At 40.1% G+C, this 21961-nt stretch overlaps 1 pseudogene; it reads left to right on the top strand.

Moving 5' to 3' along the window:
* Window positions 1-21961, top strand: part of LOC142636670 (putative leucine-rich repeat receptor-like serine/threonine-protein kinase At3g14840) — a 38998-nt pseudogene that overhangs the window by 4822 nt on the left and 12215 nt on the right.

Here is a 21961-nt window from a genome sequence, read left to right on the forward strand (position 1 = left end):
AAACAAACTTTTATTTATAATAGGTACTTGACCTTGGTATACTCGAGTACTGTGTTGCATGGAACTCAAGTTTACCAAGCTCAAGTACCACATTATTTTTTTTAATCGCACAAATTCCAGTTCAGCAGTGCCACGGTAGCGGAACTGATGAGGAACTCGAGTTTCATAAACTCGAGTACCATTTGGAACTCGAGTTTATGAAACTTGAGTTCTAGAAAAGTGGTATTTCCCTATTTAGTTCCGAAACAATGTTTTTTTGCTACAAATTTTTGAAAATTGTGGTATTTGGCCGTTGAGATGGCTGTGTACTGTAGCTCAAGAGTTAAAAGTTTTACATATATCTTCATTGATGCAGCACAATTTTTGTAGTTTGTGTTACTAAAAATAGCATTTTAGTAATTTAAAACCACTAAATACTAATGCTCTAATATCCTATTAATCAAGAATTATGTCATGATTTTTTTTCTTTTTAAAAAATTATAAATAAAAACAACCTTAAGAATTTTGTTATATTTAGTTTTGTTATATTTAGTTTGGCCCCTAGAAAAAATTACTTTCTCCGCCACTAAAGACAGCCCTAGTGACCTCCATTAATCATCATAGCCAGATTTTTGTTTTGTATCCTCTATTTATCGATATTATTAGTCAGATCCAGGATCCTCCTCTCACCATAATTGCCAGCCACTTTATTAGCTCATTCGACTATAGTGATAACGACTAGATCTAATATTTTTGTACAAAATAATCTTGGTGATTTCAATTTCTTTCTATGGGCACATGTGCATATTTCTTCTGCATTTGATTTTCGTGTTTTGCTTCTGTTAAGTCTGGTCCATAATATAATTTCTCATATAAAAAAAAATATTAACACCAATAAGAAAAACTAAAGAAAAATTTATTTTCATATACGACAAAGAAAAAAAACCTAACTCCTTAACACGAAATCTACAATTGTACTTTCTTTAAAAAAATAAAATAAAATATAGTGTCTATATCTCTAATTCTCCAAACACAAATATTTATTATTAAAAAGAAGCTTTGGTGTTTGCAAAATAAAGAAGGTTTTTTTTTTTTTTTTTTTTTTGGAGGATAACTAAGAAGGTTTTAATAAAAGAGATTTATGTATCTATTCATAAAAAAGAAATGTTATATCCGCAACATTTTCATAATATTTTCACAATATTTTTAAAATGACGTGCTAGCAACTTGTGCTTATGTCTAATTTTATGTTCAGTAGCCGGACTTCCCAAGGCGCTACCTTTTATTCTGGTAATAATATTGGTCTGCTTGGTTCTGCCTACCATGGACAGGGCCATACGTGTACCAGATAGGCATCTATTAGGCTTGGGCCGGTTCTCAAGTTATAACCTGCTCAGCTTGGGCCTGGTATGGGCTGGCCCTTTTACCCTGCTCCGTAATGAAATCTATATGTTGAATATCTGCATTTAGTGAAAAAACACAACAACAAAAAAAAACACAAAAAAAAAGGAGAGGAATGTGGATGTTCAGGGTCCAAATTTGTTTTGGATTCGTCGCGTAGTATGTTATGAGTGGTGAAAAATATAAAACTACCATTTTTTTCCTTTACTAACAATTGGCAAGTTGTGTAAAATGTTGTAGTCTTAGAAATTATCTTGTTGAAGTCTTAGTATTTTTTTGTTATTTTATCTATTAGAAATTATCTTGTTGGTAAGACCCATATCATCCCTTTCACATTTAAAAACATAAAAATATAATTTAAAAGTGGTATTTATATAATAATAATAAAAAAAAAGTCAAATATTGAGAGTGCCAGCCAAACCCAATGGCCATTTTAATAATGCAAGGAAAAGATATGAGGGAATTTAGCATATTTTGCGCCGGCATTAATCGGCGGCTCCTTTGCTGTGGTGGTCTTTCTTTGAATTGTTTGGTCAGATGGCTTTCAATTTCATGTACAACCTGGCAAGAAAACCCAGAAAAACAAGGAGCTTTCTAATAATATCCTACAAAGCCTGATTTTCTCTCACACAAGCTTACACACATAGCAACCTCCAAACCAAAAGCCATGTGCAAGGTGGAGCTTTCTCAGTCGATGAAGAAAAAGAAGTAGCACCACTTCTGATAAGGATAATTTTGTAATTAAACCATGACGAAGGAAAAGGCAATGGACACAATAATCTTGTCGGCATTGCTTATGACAGACGACGACATCATAGAGTCTACAGCTTCATACTGAGGCTAACAACCCTACCTTGGTGACGATGCCAGAAGCTGACGAAGACAAGCTGAAGAGGGTAAGCAAACCTCTGTCGGATCTGACATGGCCTTACTTGATCTCTACGCATCCGTGTATAAGGAGACATCTTGCACTGCACGCTTAACCCTAATCAAGAAGACTCCTACAAGAAAAGAACTCTAGGAGATACGCAAATCAAAGAGGTTTTCTCCTAGAAGGAAAGAACTTCTTGACCAAGGCATGGATGTCAACCCTACACTACTATAAATACCCCAAAACTCTCACAAATCAAGGTACGCATAATTTACCCTAACTCTAGTACTCTAGAGTTATAGAACAAGAGATTTCTCTAATTTGACCATTGGAGGGTTTTTGGCTGGTACCACACCAGTACTCCTCTTAAGGTTTTCAGCTTTTGTGTTGTGTAGGTTCCTGTCAAGGGCACGTAAGGACCGTGTGGCTTACTAACGATTTTCAACATCATCAGTTGGCGCTGTCTTTGGGAAAGATTAGTGACTTAAAAAGCCGTGCTATCGCTTTCCAGACAAAGAGTTGCATGGTATTTACTCACTCGATGACGACCACCAACAACGCTCAAGGAGATGAACCACGCGCGACCGCGCTCGAGAGATAGGTCCAAACTTTAGCCGCCGTCGTAGAATGCCTCACCAAACAAAACCATGATTTGGAAGAACAACTGCGCCAATGGAATGTGGGCGCTAACATTCAGGAGGAAGACCAAGAAGGCACCAGCGCTAAGAGAAGGAACCAAGAAGGGCTGGAGGGTAGCAACGCCCTAAGCAAACCGGATTGATGTGACACGAGCCAGCCATCTGTCACCGATACTGTCCCACATCACATAGTCGTTGAGATGCAGATGATGAAGGAACGGATGGACTATATGATGAACGCCCTCAGAGGACAGGTGTCTAGCGATCTTGATGACCTAGTCCAGCGAACAGACTCGCCATTCACAGCGTCTGTTAGTTCATTCCCCCTTCCACCGAAGTTTCGTATGCTGCAGGTAGAAAGTTATGACGGGTCCAAGGACCCCTTAGATCACTTGGAGTCTTTCAAGACCTTGATGCACCTTTAAGGGGTGTCGGACGAAATCATGTGCAGAGCCTTCCCCACTATGTTGAAGGGACCCGCAAGGATCTGGTTCAGCAGGCTAACGCCCAACTCCATTCGTACTTTCAAGGAGTTAAGCGCCCAATTCACCTCGCACTTCATCGGGGGGCATATGTATAAGAAATTCACCGCATGCCTGATGAACATTAAGCAGTGGGAAGACAAGACACTAAGATCTTACATAATTCGCTTTAACAAAGAGGCCCTCTCAATTAACGAAGCAGACGACAAGATACTCATGGCGGCATTCACCAACGGGCTACGGAAGGGTAAGTTCCTATTTTCTCTATATAAGAACGACCTAAATACCATGTCTGAGGTGCTTTACAGGGTAACCAAGTACATGAACGTGGAAGATGCACTACTGCCCGAGAAGAGAAGCCCAAGAAAAGGGAAAGGCAGGAAGACATACGGCCAGACAGGGAGCAGAAGATGGCTAGAACTAGAGAACGGTGGGAGGACAGACGCTCTAAACCACCCGCGGGGAAGTTCACAAGCTTCACCTCGCTGACTACCCCAATCGACCAAGTGCTGATGCAAATTAAGGATGAAAGAGCCCGAACCTTTCTCGGCAAGCTGAAGGGAGATCCTAACAAGAGGTCAAGGGACAAATATTGCCGTTTCCACCGTGATCACGACCATGAAACAACTGACTGCTATGACTTGAAGCAACAAATAGAAGCTCTTATCAAGCAAGGAAGGCAAGAAAGGTTCGTCAGCAAGGAGAAAATAGACCCACCACAGGAACAGGCTCCCCGACGGGAGAACGAGCACCCCCGACCACTCATAGGAGATATAAGAATGATCGTAGGAGGCACCGCGATTGCTGGGTCGTCAAAAAAGGCCCGTAAGACTTACCTCAAGATGGTTCGGAACATCCAGCTAACGGGTTCAGTACCCAAAATGGCGCTAATCGACAACCCTTTCATCAAATTTTCAGAAGAAGATGCACGATATCTTCACCACTCACATGATGATGCAATTGTTGTTAGCATATGAGCAAAAGACTACAACATGCACCGAGTTATGGTTGACAACGACAGCTCGGCCAACATCCTCTACTACCCCACATTCCAGCAGATTGGGATTGGTAGGGAGCGATTGGTTCCAACGAACGCTCCACTCGTCGATTTTGGTGGAACGAGAGTATTCCCCCTTGGTACCGTCACTTTGGCCATGACAGTGGGCGACCATCCTTAGCAAATCACTACGAATGTAACATTCTTTGTAGTCGACTGCTCGTCCGCTTACAACGCCATCATAGGACGGCCTACCCTCAATTCGTGGAAGGCCATAACCTCAACCTACCATTTAATGATCAAATTCCCTACCGACTTTGGAGTAAGGGAGTTGCGAAGAGATCAAGTAGCTACACGCGAGTGTTACATAGCTATGATGGAAATGGACGACCATCTCCAGACCATGAGTATAGAAGAACATTGGACGACGGCGAAGCCCGTTGAAAGACTTGAAGAGATGCTTCTTGATGATTCCGGACCAGAACGAACAACTAAGATCGGCACCTTTGCAAGCCCGATGGTCTGTCAGGCACTCATAACTTTCCTCAAAGAAAACTGGGACGTATTCGCTTGGAGTCACGAAGACATGCCAGGAATCAACCCATCAGTCATGGTGCATAGGCTGAATGTGTCGCCTTCCTTTCCACGTCAGAAGAAGCGGGTGTTTGCCCAAGAAAGAGACCGGGCTGTGGTGAAAGAGGTCTGCAAGTTGCAGGAGGTAGGTTTCATTAGGGAAGTTTACTACTCTGACTGGTTGGCGAACGTCGTGATGGTCAAGAAGAGCAACGGAAAATGGAGGATGTGCATAGACTTCACGGACTTGAACAAAGCATGCCCCAAAGATAGCTACCATCTCCCATGAGTTGACCTCCTGGTGGACTCTACGGCTCAGCACTAGTTGTTAAGCTTCATGGACCCCTTTCCGGGTTACAACCAGATCAAAACGGATGAAGCTGATCAGGAGAAGGCTTCATTCATAACTATCTAGGGCCTTTTTTGTTACAAGGTCATGCCATTCGGCCTAAAAAACGTGGGCGCAACATGTCAGGGGCTCATGAACAAGATGTTTGCATGGCAGATTAGGAGAAACGTTCAAGTCTACATCGACGACATGCTGGTAAAAAGCCGAAGAGAGGATGATCACTTGGAAGATCTCAGGGAAACATTCGATACCCTTCGCTCTTACAATATGAAGCTCAACCTAGACAAGTGTGCATTTAGAGTGACAGGAGGAAAGTTCCTAGGATTCATGTTGTCTCAAAGGGGTATCGAGGCCAAACTAGACAAGATCCAGGCCATACTAGAGATGACACCCCCAAAGAACGTGAAAGAAGTACAAAGCCTTAACGGCAAAGTAGCCGCATTGAACAGGTTCGTATTAAGAGCGACAGACAAGTCTCTACCCTTCTTCCGCACGCTGAAAAAATCTTTTGAATGGACAACAGAGTGTCAACAGGCATTCGAAGACCTGAAGGCATACCTCTCATCCCCTCCGTTGTTGAGCCCCTTTTAGCCTAGGGAAGAGCTATTCCTTTACTTGGTAGTATCCCCAACCGCCATCAGCACAGCCCTGGTCAGGGAAGAAGACAGGGTGCAAAGACCTATATACTACACAAGTCGGGCACTTAGAGGCGCAGAGGAAAGATACCCGCCAATGGAGAAACTCACCTTCGCTTTGGTTACGACAGCTCACAAGCTAAAGCCATACTTCTAGGCCCACACCATCGTTGTCTTGACTGACAAACCTCTATGATGAGTAATGAGCAATCTTGAAGCTGCCGGGCATATGGCATTGTGGGCGATAGAGCTAAGTGAGTTTGACGTACAGTATCGCCCCAGTACTACCATAAAAGGACAAGTGGTCGCCGACTTCATCGCGAAGTTTACCAGTATGGAAGAACAGGGGGCAGAAGAGTTTCCTCGCTAGAGTATACACACTGATGGGTCGTCCAACAGACAGGCTGGTGGAGCAGGCATTGTACTTCATTCTTTAGAAGGGGACGAGATCGAATGCATGATTCGTCTCGACTTCCCTACTACTAACAACAAAGCAGAGTATGAAGCCCTAATAGCAGGACTAGATCTCGCCAAGGTAGTAAGGGCCGCGAGTATGGTTCTCCATTGCGACTCCCAGGTCATCACAAACCAAGTAAACGGTGATTATGAATGTAAAGGCGAAAGGATGAAGAAGTACTTGGAGCAAGCAAAGAGAAGGGTAAACGAGTTACAGGCCAAAATTGTTCAAGTCCCAAAGGGAGAGAATGAGCAAGCCAACCGTCTTGCCAAGGCCGCATCAGCAGAATACATGATCACCCCCGACAAGGTACTCTCCTTTATTCAGCTCTCACCACTGATAGGTGTCATCGATGTGCAGGACATAGGTTCCAAAAGCAATTGGACCACTCCTTTAACTTTTTACTTGAAAGACGGCACGCTACCTTACGGGAAGGAAGCCGCAAGAAAGCTGAAGGTTTAGGCAAAGCGATTCATTTTAATAAAGGGCGTCCTGTATAAGAGGGGTTTCTCCTGACCATACCTGAGATGTCTAGGCTCCAAAGAGATGGATTATGTCATGAAAGAAGTACACGGGGGGATCTGTGGCAACCACTCAGGGTCGCGGTCATTGGTGCATAAATTGATTCGGGCTGGATATTACTAGCCGACTATGCAGAAGGACGCCCAGATTTATATCAAAGCCTGCGACAAATGTCGGAGGTTCAGCAACACCATCAAACAGCTGACGGAAGAGTTGACCCCAATAACAGCTCCGTGGCCATTCGCCCAGTAGGAACTAGACATCATGGGCCCATTCCTGATAGTGGTAAGACAACTGAAGTTCCTAATAGTCGGCATAGACTACTTCACCAAATGGGTAGAAGCTGAAGCCTTGGCCACCATCACAAAGAAGAACGTACGAAGCTTTGTTTGGAAGAAAATTATTTGCAGGTACGGAATCCCTAGGGTCTTTATCTCAAACAACAGGAAGCAATTTGACAACGACTCCTTCAAAGACTTTTGCTCACAATTAGGGATCAGGAACCACTACTCCTCCCCTGCCCATCCTCAAGCCAACGGACAAGTTGAGGTCATGAATCTATCCTTGTTCCGAATCATCAGAACTCGGCTCGAGGGGGCAAAGGGTGTATGGCTAGAGGAGTTGCCCAGCGTATTATGGGCATACAGGATGACAGCCAGAACCCCTATAAGAGAAACTCCGTTTCGACTGACATATAGAAGTGAGGCGGTCATCCCAGCTACGGTCAAGCTCACGAGCTATAGAGTGGAAAATCATGATGAGGGGAGGAATGATGAGGCCATACATCTACAGCTTGACCTAGTTAACGAGGTTAGGGCGACAGTCAAACAGAGACTCGCACGATACTAGGACCTCATGGCCAAACACTACAACTCCCAAGTCAAACATTGAGACTTTAAGGTTGGAGACCTCGTCTTGAAAAAAGTGATAGGCGCTGCCAAAGACCCCGCGCAAGGAAAACTCGGCCCAAACTAGGAAAGACCCTACAGAATCACGTCATGGCTAAGGAAAGGCACCTACCACTTGGAGACACTTGATGGGCAGAAGCTACGCCATCCATGGAACGCCGAGCATCTCAGGAAGTACTACCAGTAGAAGACAACATGAAGAACACTACTCCTCATTTCCAGTTTATTTCTTTCAATCATTTATCTTAGTTTACTTTTTACCTACAGTACTTTTTAAGCCCAAAGGGCTAGGTTTTATTCTTTTCGGAAAAATTTTCTACTTATATGTATCCATCACAATAAGAGGAGTTATTAAGAAATAGCCAATGTGCATATTTGCCCTTACAAAACTACGTCCATAAGTCAGCAAAGTAGACGAGTCCACAAAGTGGACAGGCCTATCACCAAGTCTACGAAGTAGATGGGTTTAATATAAGTCCACAAACTGGACAAAATTATTACTGTCTACAAAGTAGATGAGCCCACAAAGTGGACGGGCCTATTACCAAGTCTACAAAGTAGACAAGTTTAATATAAGTCCATAAACTGGACATAATTATTACTAAGTCTACAAAGTAGACGAGCCCACAAAGTGAATGGGCCTATTACCAAGTCTACGAAGTAGACGGGTTTAATATAAATCCACAAATTGGCCAAAATTATTACCAAGTTTACAAAGTAGACGAGCCTAAGTCCACAAAGTGGACTAGCCTATTACCAAGTCTATGAAGTAGACAAGTTTAATATAAGTCCACAAACTGGACAAAATTATTACCAAGTCTACGAAGTAGACAAGTTTAATATAAGTCCAAAAACTGGACAAAACTATTACAAAGTCCACAAAGTAAATGAGCCTAAGTCCACAAAGTGGACGAGCCTATCACCAAGTCTACAAAGTACACTAGTTTAATGTAAGTCCACAAAATGGACAAACCTACTTCTAAGACCACAAAGTGGATGAATATTGTAGGCACACAAAGTGGACGAGTTTATTAAGTGGACGGGTTCGGAACTTAGTAGACGAGTTCACCCCACGAGGATAAGTCAATACTAAGTCCATAAGTGGACGGATCCATAGTCAAACCCACCAATAAATGACCAGTAAGGACACCTTAAGTAGATGGCTTTGCCCTAATTTACCAAGTACAAATGTATCCTAACATACATTCAAGTGCAGTGGATAGACATACACACCAAATGAAAAGCAACACATATACTGAAAGTGACGGGTGTAAAATACTACAAATAAAGTTTAGTTTATTACAAGAAAAGCCCAAAAACAAACGGGCATCAAACATTGTTTGAAATTGAGTCCGATTTACAATAAAAAGAAAGAAGGGCTAAGTTCAAGAGGCCGGGGGGTCTTGAGGGTTCTCGTCTTTCTTAGGAGGAAGGTCCTGAAGCCTTAAGTAGAAAGGTCTTTTGCAATAGGAGGATTGGCCAATGGGGTCAGAATGACGACGAGCTGGTCCATGGCAGGTTGGGCAAGGACGACACTATCATCTTTTAGGTTGGCCTCAGACTTGGTAGGGTAGTCACTTTCCTCAAAGATAGTATCGCTCATAGGAGTCGACGGTAGAGGCTTGTCTATAATGACTTTGGATAAATCCAAGTTAGGATAGACGGACTTGACCTATTTTAGGCAGTCCTCGAACATGTCACCATAATAGATGGTGCAAGCATCTATAAAAGACTGCAAAGCCTTAAACTCTACCACCACGTCAATCCTGGTTGTCTCCATCTAGCTTAAAAGAGCCTTCAACTCCTTTTCCACTATTGATTTGGCTTCTTGTTCTTGCTTCCTTTGGTGACCCTTCTCCTCCAGCTATTCCTTTAGCTCCTTCACCTCCTTATTGAAATCATGGAGAGTTTCCTTGTACTGCTTTTAGGCGTCAGTCAGGTTCTCGATGCATTTATGTAGGCGAGCAATCACACCCTCCTTGGCAATGCCCCTATCCTACAACGCCTTCATACGAACCAGTGCCTACGCGATGAAAATATTTTCAGGAACATAGAATAATAAAAAAACATAAATGCCAATGAAGAATAAAGTAACAAACCCAAGCAAGGTCGAAAAGGCCTGACGCCTCCAGCTCTTCCATCGCTTGCTCAGCACAAGGATCTACTTCCTCACTCATGAGGACGGACTCCATCACCTCAACAGCATAATCCTTATGGGTAAGAAGGTGACTGACAGGTTCCTGAGTGACGGGGCTTGATGTCGTCAATAACCCCTTGCTCGCTCCATGGCTCAGCTTTAAGGGCGATGACTTCTTGGGGTGTTTGCCCCCAGGGATGACGGCAGTTTTCTTGGGAGGACGCTCGTCCTTCTCGTCGACTTTCCTTTTGTTAGCCGCCTTCCCGATGGCCTTAGGGGCTGACGAGGACGTCCCCTCCCCCTTTGTTTTCTTCTCTTCTTCTTTCCTCCGGGCGACAGCTGCCCACACCAGCACCCTCTACCTAGCTAACTCCATCTCTACAAAAGATAAGAAACGAGAGTTAAGACAAGAAATGACAAAAATAAATCGACAGAATAAACTAATGGATAGTTACGACGACGAGAATAGGCTTTTAACCTATAAGCTATCGGTGTCGGCTTCGGACCTCCGCAGTAAAGGTGTAAAGTGTCGAGTGTAATCAGGTCCCGACACTTCTGCTCGTCCAATGGGATTGATGTTACCCAATGGATAAAGTCTTCTTGTTCAGCTGTAATATGTGGACAAACACTAGCTGAAAAGAAGAATAGACGGTGTTAGAAATTTGAAATAAATAAACTAAAGGAAGAAGCAAATGGGGTTAATTTGAATCCCTAACAAAAGCCCAAGTGTTGTCAAAGCAATGAGGCATCGTCTTCCACTCTTCCTAACGGCATACCTAGTTTGTCCCTTTGACAAAAATTACCTGCCCTTCCAATTCCTATTAGAATTGAGCATGTCAGACACCAACTTTAGCTCCTTCTTCCTCACTGCGAAATGGTATATCCCTTGGGACGAGGCGATATGTTGAGGTCGATAGCACCAAAAGAACTCGTCAAGAGTTAACTGACGGTTCCTGCCACTCAAATGACCCCACAAACTCTCAACCCCAATGAATATCAGCCAAGCATTAAGGGCAATCTAGCTGACAGATAAACCCAAAAAATTAGCTAGCTGAGGATGAAGTGTCGTCAGTGGCAACCCCAATCCTACCGCGAACATGGCATCGTACATGCCGACGTTCGCAGTCTGCCCTAAATAACATTTCTCGAGCTCCCTAGGGAGACAGATGGGGATGTCGTCCTGAATTTGGTAACGGTCATGTAATGTTTTGAAAACCTTGTTCGACATCATCGGTAGGAATTCGTTGATAGACCATTTCTTGGGAAGGATGAAAGGACGGTCATCTCTGAGGCCTCTTAAAGTACTCTCTAAGGTCTCCTCCTCACCGTTGTTTTCACCCCCGTCACTCACTCTCTCCTCTTCCTCCTCACCAACATTTTCGTCCCCATCACTCACTCTTTCCTCTTCCCTTTCATCACCCTCGTCTTCGCCCTCACTTACTACTTCCTCATCTTCTCCTCTACAACATTCCACTTCCTCGTCAGAAGATTGGGCTGACGTTTCCCTCTTTAACGACCAGGAGAAGCCCTCCTCGGGCTCGTGACTTGACTGGAAGACCCCGTCGTAGCCCGCTCCCTTGCAGACTGACGATTGTTCACTAGTCACTTCTCTAGACATCTAACTACCTACAAGCAACAGATTCATTCTAAGAACCTATGTTGACGGACTCACTATGGAGTTTACTAACTAGAAAAATAAAAAATAAAAGATAGAATAAAAGAAAAGAGAACTCACAAATGGGCGTTTCCTTGGAAAAACGGACGGTCCTGGAAAGATGGCGGCAACATAGATGACGAGATCAAAAGGCTGACGGAGGAAAGGAGTTTAGAAAGCAATGGGCCCTTTCTCTCAAGATCAGCGAAGGATAAAATTTTGGAAATGAAGGAGGAGTTGAAATATATATAGGCAAAGAATGCACAAAAGACAAAGCAACACGCTCGGCCAGAAGCAGAACCAATCAACTCGCGCCATGTACTTAAGCATTTAATAAAGGCAGCTCGAGGCATCATGCATAAATGATCTTTCAAAGATGTTAACTCCATAGCCCGTCAGCTAAAGTTGACGAGGCTATGGAGTAGGGAGGAGCTGATAAGAATAATTTTGTAATTAAACCATGACGAAGGAAAAGGTGACAGACACAATAATCTTATCGGCATTGCTTATGACAAATGACGACATCATAGAGTCTATAGCTTCATACCAAGGCTGACGACTCTACCTTGGTGACAACGCCAGAAGCTGACAAAGACAAGCTGAAGAGGGTAAGCAAACCTCCGTCGGATCTAACATGGCCTTACTTGATCTCCACGCATCCGTGTATAAGGAGACATTTTGCGCTACACGCTTAACCCTAATCAAGAAGACTCCAATAAGGAAAGAACTCTAGGAGAAACGAAAATCCAAGAGGTTCTCTCCTAGAAGGAAAGAACTTATTGGCCAAGGCACGGATATCAACCCTACACTACTATAAATACCCCAAAACCCTCACAAATCAAGGTGCGCATAATTTACCCTAACTCTAGTACTCTAGAGTTATAGAACAAGAAATTTCTCTAACTTAACCGTTGGAGGATTTTTGGCCGGTACCGCACCGGTACTCCTCTTAGGCCTCATTTAGGATGAGGGAATGGAATGGAATGGAAAGGAATAAAAAGAATAATTTTAGAATATTCTTCTCTTCCCTTGTTTGGGAGTTTTAATGGAGGGAATGGAAATTCCATTCCCTTGTTTGGGAGTTTAAGTGGGAGGGAACAGAATGGGTAGGAGGGAACACTCATTCCTCTCTATTCCCTTAAAACCTCAAATTTTCATTCCCCCCGAAAATTGGGAGAAATGGGAGGGAATGGAATTAGATTTAATGAATTTTTTACTAAAACTCCAAAAATACCCCTATATATTCAACTCTTTATTTTAAAATAGGGGTCTAATAGTAATATTGTCATAAAATGATTTCATTCCATTCCCTCCATGTTACTCCCAAACAAGATTACTTACATTCCATTCATTTTCATTCCTTTATTTTAAAACGTCCAATCAAGGTTACTTAATTTCATTCCATTCCATTCTTTTCCATTCCTTTCCCTTACTTAAATCCACTCCATTCCATTCCATTCCTTATGATCATTCCATTCCATTCCCTTATGAACTCCCAAACGAAGCCTTAAGGTCTTCAACTTTTGTCTTGTGCAGGTTCTTGTTGAGGGCACGTAAGGATCGTGTGGTTTACTGACAATTTTTGGCATCATCAACTTCCAATTTGAAACCCTAATCTTACCAGAATCACTTGCCTTACTCAATGATGGTTCCGAGAAGAACTTTGTTAGACATATTATGGCTCAAGTGCTAAATATAAACCCCACGTTAGGTTCATTGTAACACAAGTGCTTAATATAATATAATATATAGTGTTGTGAAAATAGACACTCTCACAAGACCCAAACCCCAAATACACCATTGGCTCTTTCACAAAGAATAAAACACCCTATTGTATTTGCACTAGCCTTGTACAGTATAATATGCTAGAACAACATATATATAATATGCTAGAGTCGGCTACTATTACAAGTCCTAAACCAAGTAGGACTTCTATACTTTGTTATGCACGGTTATATCGCTATCCTTGTTTAACTAGTATTGGGTCAAACATCAATTGACCAAACAAGTCACCAACTCAACAAATCTCCACCTTAGTTTGAATTGATTAAGTCTCACGAACTAATGCCTCCATCGCCACCATTATAGCTCCTTAGGGCTATCACTAGCTACAAACACTGACCATGTCCAAGTGGTGCTTGAACTTATCTGTTGGAAATGGCTCTGTGAACACATCACTGCATTCTCCAAAGTGTAAATATTCTCAAGAAAAATATCTTATGTAGCAATCAATTCTTATATCTTGTGGAATCTCATAACAGGATAAACCTAATGTTTTGTCAAGTAAATTACACTTTGACTGCCACAATGAAACTGAACTCCACTTTGGTTCAAACCAAGATCTTCAACTAGCCCCTTCAACCACAGTGCTTCCTTTGCAGCTTCACCTGTAGCCATGTATTCAACTTTAGTAGTAGACATGACTATTACAGATTGTAAAGTGGATCTCCAATAGATAGGCAATCCCGACAATGTGAAAATATAACTTGTAGTCAACTTACTATCATCCACATTGCTTGCATTATCTACATCCACATACCCTACCACTGAATTATCACCATGTTGCCTCACAAACAAGATCCCATGTTTTGGAGTACCTTTCAAGTATTTGAATATCCACTTCACTGAATTCTAGTGCTTTTTACAAGGGTTTGCCATGTGTACCTTCTGATAGTACTCACTGCATAAGCCAAATTCAGCATAGTGCAAACAATTGCATACATCAAACACCCAATAGCACTTGCATTTGAGACCTTTGACATATCTTCAAGTTTCATGTCAAACTCTTTGCGCAACACAGAGTTCTGCCTATCAACCTCACAGTTTCTTTTAGCACAATTAACATATCATCCTTCTCTCTAGACACCCACTTGTAACCTATACGTTTCTTTCCCTTTGGAAGTTCTGACAACTCCCAAGTCTTGTTCTTATTCAAGGATTCCATCTCATCCACCATAACTTCCATCCACTTGTCCCTTTCAAAGCTATCAATGGCTTCCTAATTGAGTCTCTATGTATTTGATGACTTTAATGTTGGGTTAAAATAGATTGATCCCAGTTAATTCATTCAATTAACCAAGTTGATTAATTAGGTCAAATTACATGAAAATCACAACAAATCACCAAATAAACTAATACGCAGTGGAAATTAAATGATATGGTTATTTGTTGACGAATGAGGAAAACCTCTCACAAGACAAAAACTCCACCAAGTGAATTTCAGGTCACCACTCCAAAGAATCCACTAATCAATAATCAAGTGGATACAAGTATGAGGAATCTTACCACTACCTTGACCTATCCCAAAATACCAACCTACAGTTGAACCTTCACTTCAAAACTCAATTGAACTTGACCTTGTAGTAGACTTCTTCGCTTTGCACAAATCTTCGATCTGTGACTAACTCCTTTGCATGGATCCTAGTATGTGACTAACTCCAGCAACTTGATTGATTGTTGTTGGCTGTATAGTTCTTTGCTTCATAGACGATGAAGATCAGGAAGCACTTGGTTACAAAGCCCTAAGGCGTACAAACGCAGTAGCTTCACATAGAGTATATGAGTTTTAGGTCTCTGTTTCTATACTTGATGCTGTGAGAGACCGTGCCCCTGGTCCGTTTTTGGTGTTGGGCCAAAATAAGAAAACCAAAATTGAAAAATTTCTCATTTTATTAATTTGAGAATGAATGTACATTGATCATAGGAAATTACATGACTTTGGTCCTAGATATGATCTAAAATAAAATACATAGCTTTGTTTCCTAGTTATAATCTAAAAATTGAAAATTGCGTGGATAAGCATTTGATCTACTAACCCTTGATCTAAGCTCAGAGGATATGTTACAAGATGGGAAGGTATTAGACACCCACCATACCCGATGAAATTGATCTTCTAGACTATGGTGGTCAACATTCATATCATATCATCCAACTCACTCAATTGCATGTTGAATTTTAATATGTATGCACATTGCATTTGACTTGAAAATAAAATTCTAGAGAATGCGTGTGGATGGTGATATCCTAGATTCAAGTATTTGAGAGAATTATGAAACAAACATGTTTTTTCATTTTTTTGACATGGATTTAAGATCAAAGCTAGTTTATGCATGAACATGTGATGAGCAACCAAGAACATGTGAAGAACGCATATGAAAATTTAAGAACATTCAAACATATTTAAGGAATTTAAATAGTCACTAGCATGCTTGAATCTTAAATTCTCATCATAGCAACATACAAAACAAGTTAGGAAAAGTGATTATACTTGCATGCAACATCCACACGGTGGAGGATGAGGCTTTTGGTGGAGGTCCTAAGGGTAAAGTAGAAAGAAGAACTAGGAGAAGGAGAGTGAGTCTCACTCAATACCTTGAGTCTCAAGAAGATCAAGATATGACAAGACTACTGAACTTCATTAGAACTCAAGAGAAGAGAAGAGAGGGTGTTTCCGTGTCTTAGAATAGAGGAGAGGGGAGTTTATATAGTTATAGTGGAAAAAAAATATGAATGGAATGTCATTTAATGGGGGTTGACAAAGGATTAAAAAAGAACCATAAACCTAGACCCTATTTCAAATTTGGGGAAAGCTGGTGCATTAAATGTAGAGATTGATGGGAATGATGAGCAAGCAAAATTCAATTTTTACGGTAGCTATTGTGATAGCTTGCAGAGCCAAATTCAAAAAATCATATTTTACTCAATTTGGATCAAAATTGTCTTGTTTTTGTGCTCAAATTGAAGCCTCGGATGTCTAGTTTCTAGAAATATTAATCTCACTCACAGATTCAAAACATTCTGAGAGATATCAATGAAATGTTAAGCAGAAGTCATTTGTTAGAAAATAATTTCAATATAAATAACATTAATAGGTCTCAAATTAGTTTCCAATTAACATTAATAGGCTCCAATCACTTTCATTTCAGACTTTAGTTCCAAATTTACCATAATTAAAAAGAGAATTACACAAATTACTTATTGAATAATTAATGTTTGACTATCTAATTAGTTAAGTGTGTGCAACCTTACCATAAGATGTAGTCCTAACCAATCAAATTATGACACGTCATTAATCTCAAATTGAATATAATTATAACCAATTAAAATAAATTGTTTATAATCACATATAATCGGACTCAATATGCGATAGCGTATCTCGGTCATTAAAACTTAATTTGATGATAACTTTTAATCTGATGGTCCTATTAGGGCTTATGACCAGTCAATTTGATTGTTACAACATCAAGATCATTTTGATGAATGAGATTAAGGATCTAATGGCCAGAATTTAGATGTCTATTTTCAAGGTGAAATTACCCTTTTACCCTCCATGTGAAGTTAAATGTGGGTTGCAAAATAGAGTGTCAACAGATGCTTTTCAAAATAAGCCTTATATATGACTAGGGTTGTATAGAGAGACCCTAATCATGCAAGTCATCATGGGCCAAATTTTAGATCTGAGATATTTGAAATCGTAAATCTCAATAGATCGAGTTTGTGTCGAACTTCTTCATTAATCCTTGATAGCAACTAGTGTCGAGCTTGTGTCGAGTTTTAATGAAACAACTTATTTTCACTTGTTTCTTGAATCAAACTTCATGTCTTTAATGATACCATTTGTTATGTTTGAACAACATATTTCTTGATATATTAAAACCAACTTAAATCTATCCAATTACAAGTAAGTGCGTTTTGTTAAAAGATTAGCTAATAACATAGAAAATATGACCCAAACATTTAAAATAAGCCTTTTATATGGTTTAGGGGTTTAGAGAACAAAACCCTAGCAATCCAAGTCTTCATGGGCTGAGATTTAGATCTGAGAATTTTGTAATCGTAGATCTCGATAGTTTATGCATGTGTCAAGAATTCTTTATTAAGTCTCGATAGATGCTAGTGTTGAGACTAGTGTCGTGTTTCACTAAATCAGTTTTTCTTTACTTGTTTCTTAGTTCAATATTTATGACTTTAAAGATACCACTTGTAAAGTAAACTTCACATATTTCTTGATACATTAAACCCAACTTAGATCTACCAAATTACAAGTAAAGTGCATTTTGTCAAAGAATATTCCAATACATAGAAAATATGACCCTAATAGTTTAAATTTTTCCATATCACCAACGTAATTAAGAAGTGATAAATTCAAAAAAAATGATTTAGAGTAATTTTTAGGTACTCCTAAAGTAGGCCCTATAAACGAAGACTAGTAGGCCCACTGCAAAAGCCCGATCCATAATTGAATGGCACGCATTTGTGGCATAGCAAATCCAAATCAACGTGTCAATTTTGAAATAATAGTCTAGTTATAAAGTTTGCAAAAAAGATAGACCAGTGGTTGTTGGTGGTGGTGGTTTTTATTTTTAAAATTAATTAATTTTTTTTAATTTAGTTTGATGGTTGGGGTGGAGTATTTTGAACAGTAGATGTTTTCTTTAAACTACAAGTCTCTTGACAATAAACAATATGTAATGCTTTAGAGCCTGTTTGGATTACACTGATTTTGAGTGATATCACTCAGTTTTCATCACTAAGTTTCCAAAATGTGTAGGTCCCACAAAAAATCTTGTGTTTGGCTTGGTTTTGAGTACTTGCTTCCATCACTCAAAACTCAAAAGTTTGAGTTTGAGTGATAGAATTCGAAAACAACATTTGAGTACTTTCAAAACTGAGAACTGATTTTTCAGTGGGTGGGGTCCACAGCTTTGGCAGAAAGTTGAGTTATTAGAATGAGATATGTGACTGGGTTTATAAATCAAACAAGTGTTTTGCAGTTTTTGAGTGAATATGAGGTTTGAGTTAAGAGTTATTAGTTTTGAATTTGAGTTATGAGTTTTGAAAACTTAGTTATTTTTATACCAAACGAGCCCTTAGTATCTACACTTCAAATATCATATTTCCCTCCTCGAGTAATTGCTTGGGAAGGATCAAAAAAGAAAAATATTTTAGGAGGTGTAACAAATTAAACCTTAAAGTTTTAAAAGTAATCAATTAAACTTCATAATTTTAAAAGTAAAATTAAAACATGATATTTCAAAATGTCACAAATTAAACCATTAACCCATACTCAATTTTAAACCCAAGCTTAATTTGTTGCTTTTTAAAAAAAAAACAGTTTAGGATTTTATTTGCAGGGTTCAATTTGTTATTTCTCAAACTTTAATGTTTAATTTGTTATTTTTGCAAAATTGTAGGGTGAACAATTGAAGTTTGATTTATTATTATGGTCTGAAGTTTGATTTATTATTATGAAAATTATGCAGTGAAAGCCCTTCGTGAAATAGGTGAACAATTGAAAAGGAATGACTAGAATTTCCATGAGGACCCATGCGAGAATGACTCAAGCTGAGTAACACCACAATCGAATTTGATGCCGTTATACAACAATTCTATCACCTGCGATTGCTCCTACCCTTATGGTGTATGCCATGTCGTCAAATTGTACGTACAACTTTCATTTCTCTTTGTGAGCTTTTTTATATGCTCATCATGGTTGAGTTCTAGACCTTTTTTATTGTTTCTTGAGGCATACAATTACAAACATAAGTGGAGATGACTTAGGTGTTCTAGTAGACTTCATTTGAAAAAATTTGTTGCAACTCTGAGTAATGAGAGAGAGTACATGCATGTAATAATAAGGGTTAAACTTGTTGCACGAAAACTATTTAATACAGTTTTACGTGCACCTCAAAAAGCAACTGAAATTATTAGAAATACTGAATAATTGTATTGTATTTTTCAACTAAAGAATATACATGTGTGCCTTTATATATGAGACATAGGAGTGCAGTACAAGTAAAAGTGTAGTACAAAAATGTGTACTTTACAAGTAATCAGTTAGGCCTAAAGCCCACAACACTATACATGTTAACAGTCCCCCTCAAACTCAAGGTGGATGTGAGACAAACTTGAGGTTATCAACCAAAGTACGAAGGCGTCTCTTAGAATGTGACTTGGTGAAGATATCTGCAAGTTGATCTGTAGAGGAGACTAAGATTAGCTTAAGAGCACCATGGACAAGATGATAATGGATAAAATGACAATCGATCTCGATGTGTTTGGTCCGTTCATAGAAGACATTATTGTGAGCAATATGAATGGTACTCTTATTGTCATAATAAAGAGGAGTAGCAGAGGATGTAGACACATCTAAATCTTTGAGAAGCCATCGTAGCCAAAGGAGATCAGATATGGTATTAGCAAGGGCACAATCTGCTTCAGTACTTGAGCAGGTCACATGAGTTTGTTTCTTACTTTGCCAAGAAATCAAAGAAGAACCAAGAAGAAAGCAATAACTAGTGGTGGATCTGCGATCAGTGGGATCTCCTACCCAATTAGCATTAGAAAATGCATGGAGAATAAGAGGATACTGAGTAGAGTAGAAAAGACCATGGAAGAGAGGGCCCTTTAGGTACCGAAGAATGTACAGAACAGCAGTATAGTGAATCGATCGTAGAGCAGATGGATACTGGCTCACCTGGTGAACAGCATAGGAAATGTCTAGACGAGTAACAGTGAGATAAACCAAGCTGCCAACTAAGCGTCTGTAAAGAGAGGGATTAGACAATGGTTTCCTCCTTGAGGGAGTCAGATACACATTAAGCTCAACTGGAGTGTCAACAGTCTTGCTATCAGTGAGTCCAGCTTGAGACAAGAGTTTAGAGGCATACTTGGCTTGAATAATGTAAAGTCCATCTGTAGAATGAGTGATTTCAAGACCCAAGAAGTAGCTGAGATGTCCAAGATCTTTCATCTCAAACTATTGACGAGAAAATCCTTGAGTTCTTGAATGCCATTGAGGTCATCACCAGTCATGATCATATCATCCACATATAGGAAAAGTAAAATAGTGCATTTGTCAGTGCGACGAAGAAATAAGGCAGAATCATAATGACTGACCATGTAACCCAAGCAAAAGATGATAAAATTGAATTTGGCAAACCAAGCTCGTGGAGCTTGTTTAAGGCCATAAAGGGCACATCAAAGGTGACAAACATTGTTTGATTCAACAGAGAGACTAGGAGGACGTTGCATATAAACTTCTTCACCTAAATCCCCATTAAGGAATGCATTTTTGACATCCATCTGAAAAAGGTCCCATTTACTGGCAGCAGCAACAGCTAAGAGGGCACGGACAGATGAGATACGAGCAACCGGAGCAAAGGTCTCTTTATAATCAATCCTATACTCTTGTGTAAAATCTTTGGTAACAAGACGAGCTTTGTAGCGCTTGATGGACTCATCAGAGTGAGTCTTAATCTTGTAGATTCACTTACAACCAACCACAGATTTCCCAGGGGGGAGAGTGACCAAGTCCCAAGTATGATTTTTAGATAATGCATCAAGTTCATCTTTCATTGCAATCTGCCATAAAGGATCAATGGAAGCCTCACGATAGGTGTGAGGCTTGTGCAGTGTAGCAAGGGCAGTGTAACAATGATAGTGCAGGAATGGATCTTACCCGAGTTGAGTGACGAGGTGGAACGTCTTGTGCAAGATCTTCAGGCAGAGCAGGAGCAGGAGACCCAAGCTCAAGGTTGGGTAGTTCGTCTTCGACCTATTTATCTTCCACTTGTTCATTAAAGGGGGAACTAGGAAAGGTATCAAGGATATCTGGTAGTTGGACAAAGAAGTCTACAGGAGAATCAGGAGTAGCTACAGAAGGATCAGGAGCAGCTACAAGAGGGTCACCTCCAAACTATCACCACCTTCGCTCCTTCGGTTCTACTTATTTCGTTCTTCTTCAGCCACATGAGCATAACAAACTTGAGCCTAGGTCAAGGCTTTGTTGTTTTCTTGGCTCTGATACCATGTAATATTAGCATTGATACACCATATTGAATATGCTATTATGGATGCGGAAGAAAAAGCATAAAGTATAGAACACAATAACACGCGAGGATTATGTGGTTCAACCTAATAGCCTACATCCACAGAGGAAACCCTAAATGGCTACATTAATAATATATTAGAGTGTAATACAAATCTTGTGTTACAATGAACCATAACATATGTATATATAGTAGACTAATAGACTTCTAGTACAAGTAAGAGACTTGGCTTGCACACAAAGTAGAATTAGGCTTGGGTTTATGCTAATGGGCTAATATATCTCTAACACTTCATCTCAAACTCAAGATGGAAACTTGATGAAATCTTGAGATTTGATTAGGTTGAGAAAATCCCTTGAATGAAATTTGGCTTTGTGACGGTGGTTTGAGGAAGGCAATGGCTTGCAGTGTTGATGCAACTTCTAACGATGACATGACTATACCGAAGAATTTTGACGGTAGCAGTGGAAAACTAAAGAAGATGAAGGCAGTGAAAAAACACTGAGGAAGACAAAGAATGCTCTTAAT

This window comes from Castanea sativa, chromosome 5, assembly GCF_040712315.1.
Source record: "Castanea sativa cultivar Marrone di Chiusa Pesio chromosome 5, ASM4071231v1".
In the NCBI taxonomy this organism is placed as follows: domain Eukaryota; kingdom Viridiplantae; phylum Streptophyta; class Magnoliopsida; order Fagales; family Fagaceae; genus Castanea; species Castanea sativa.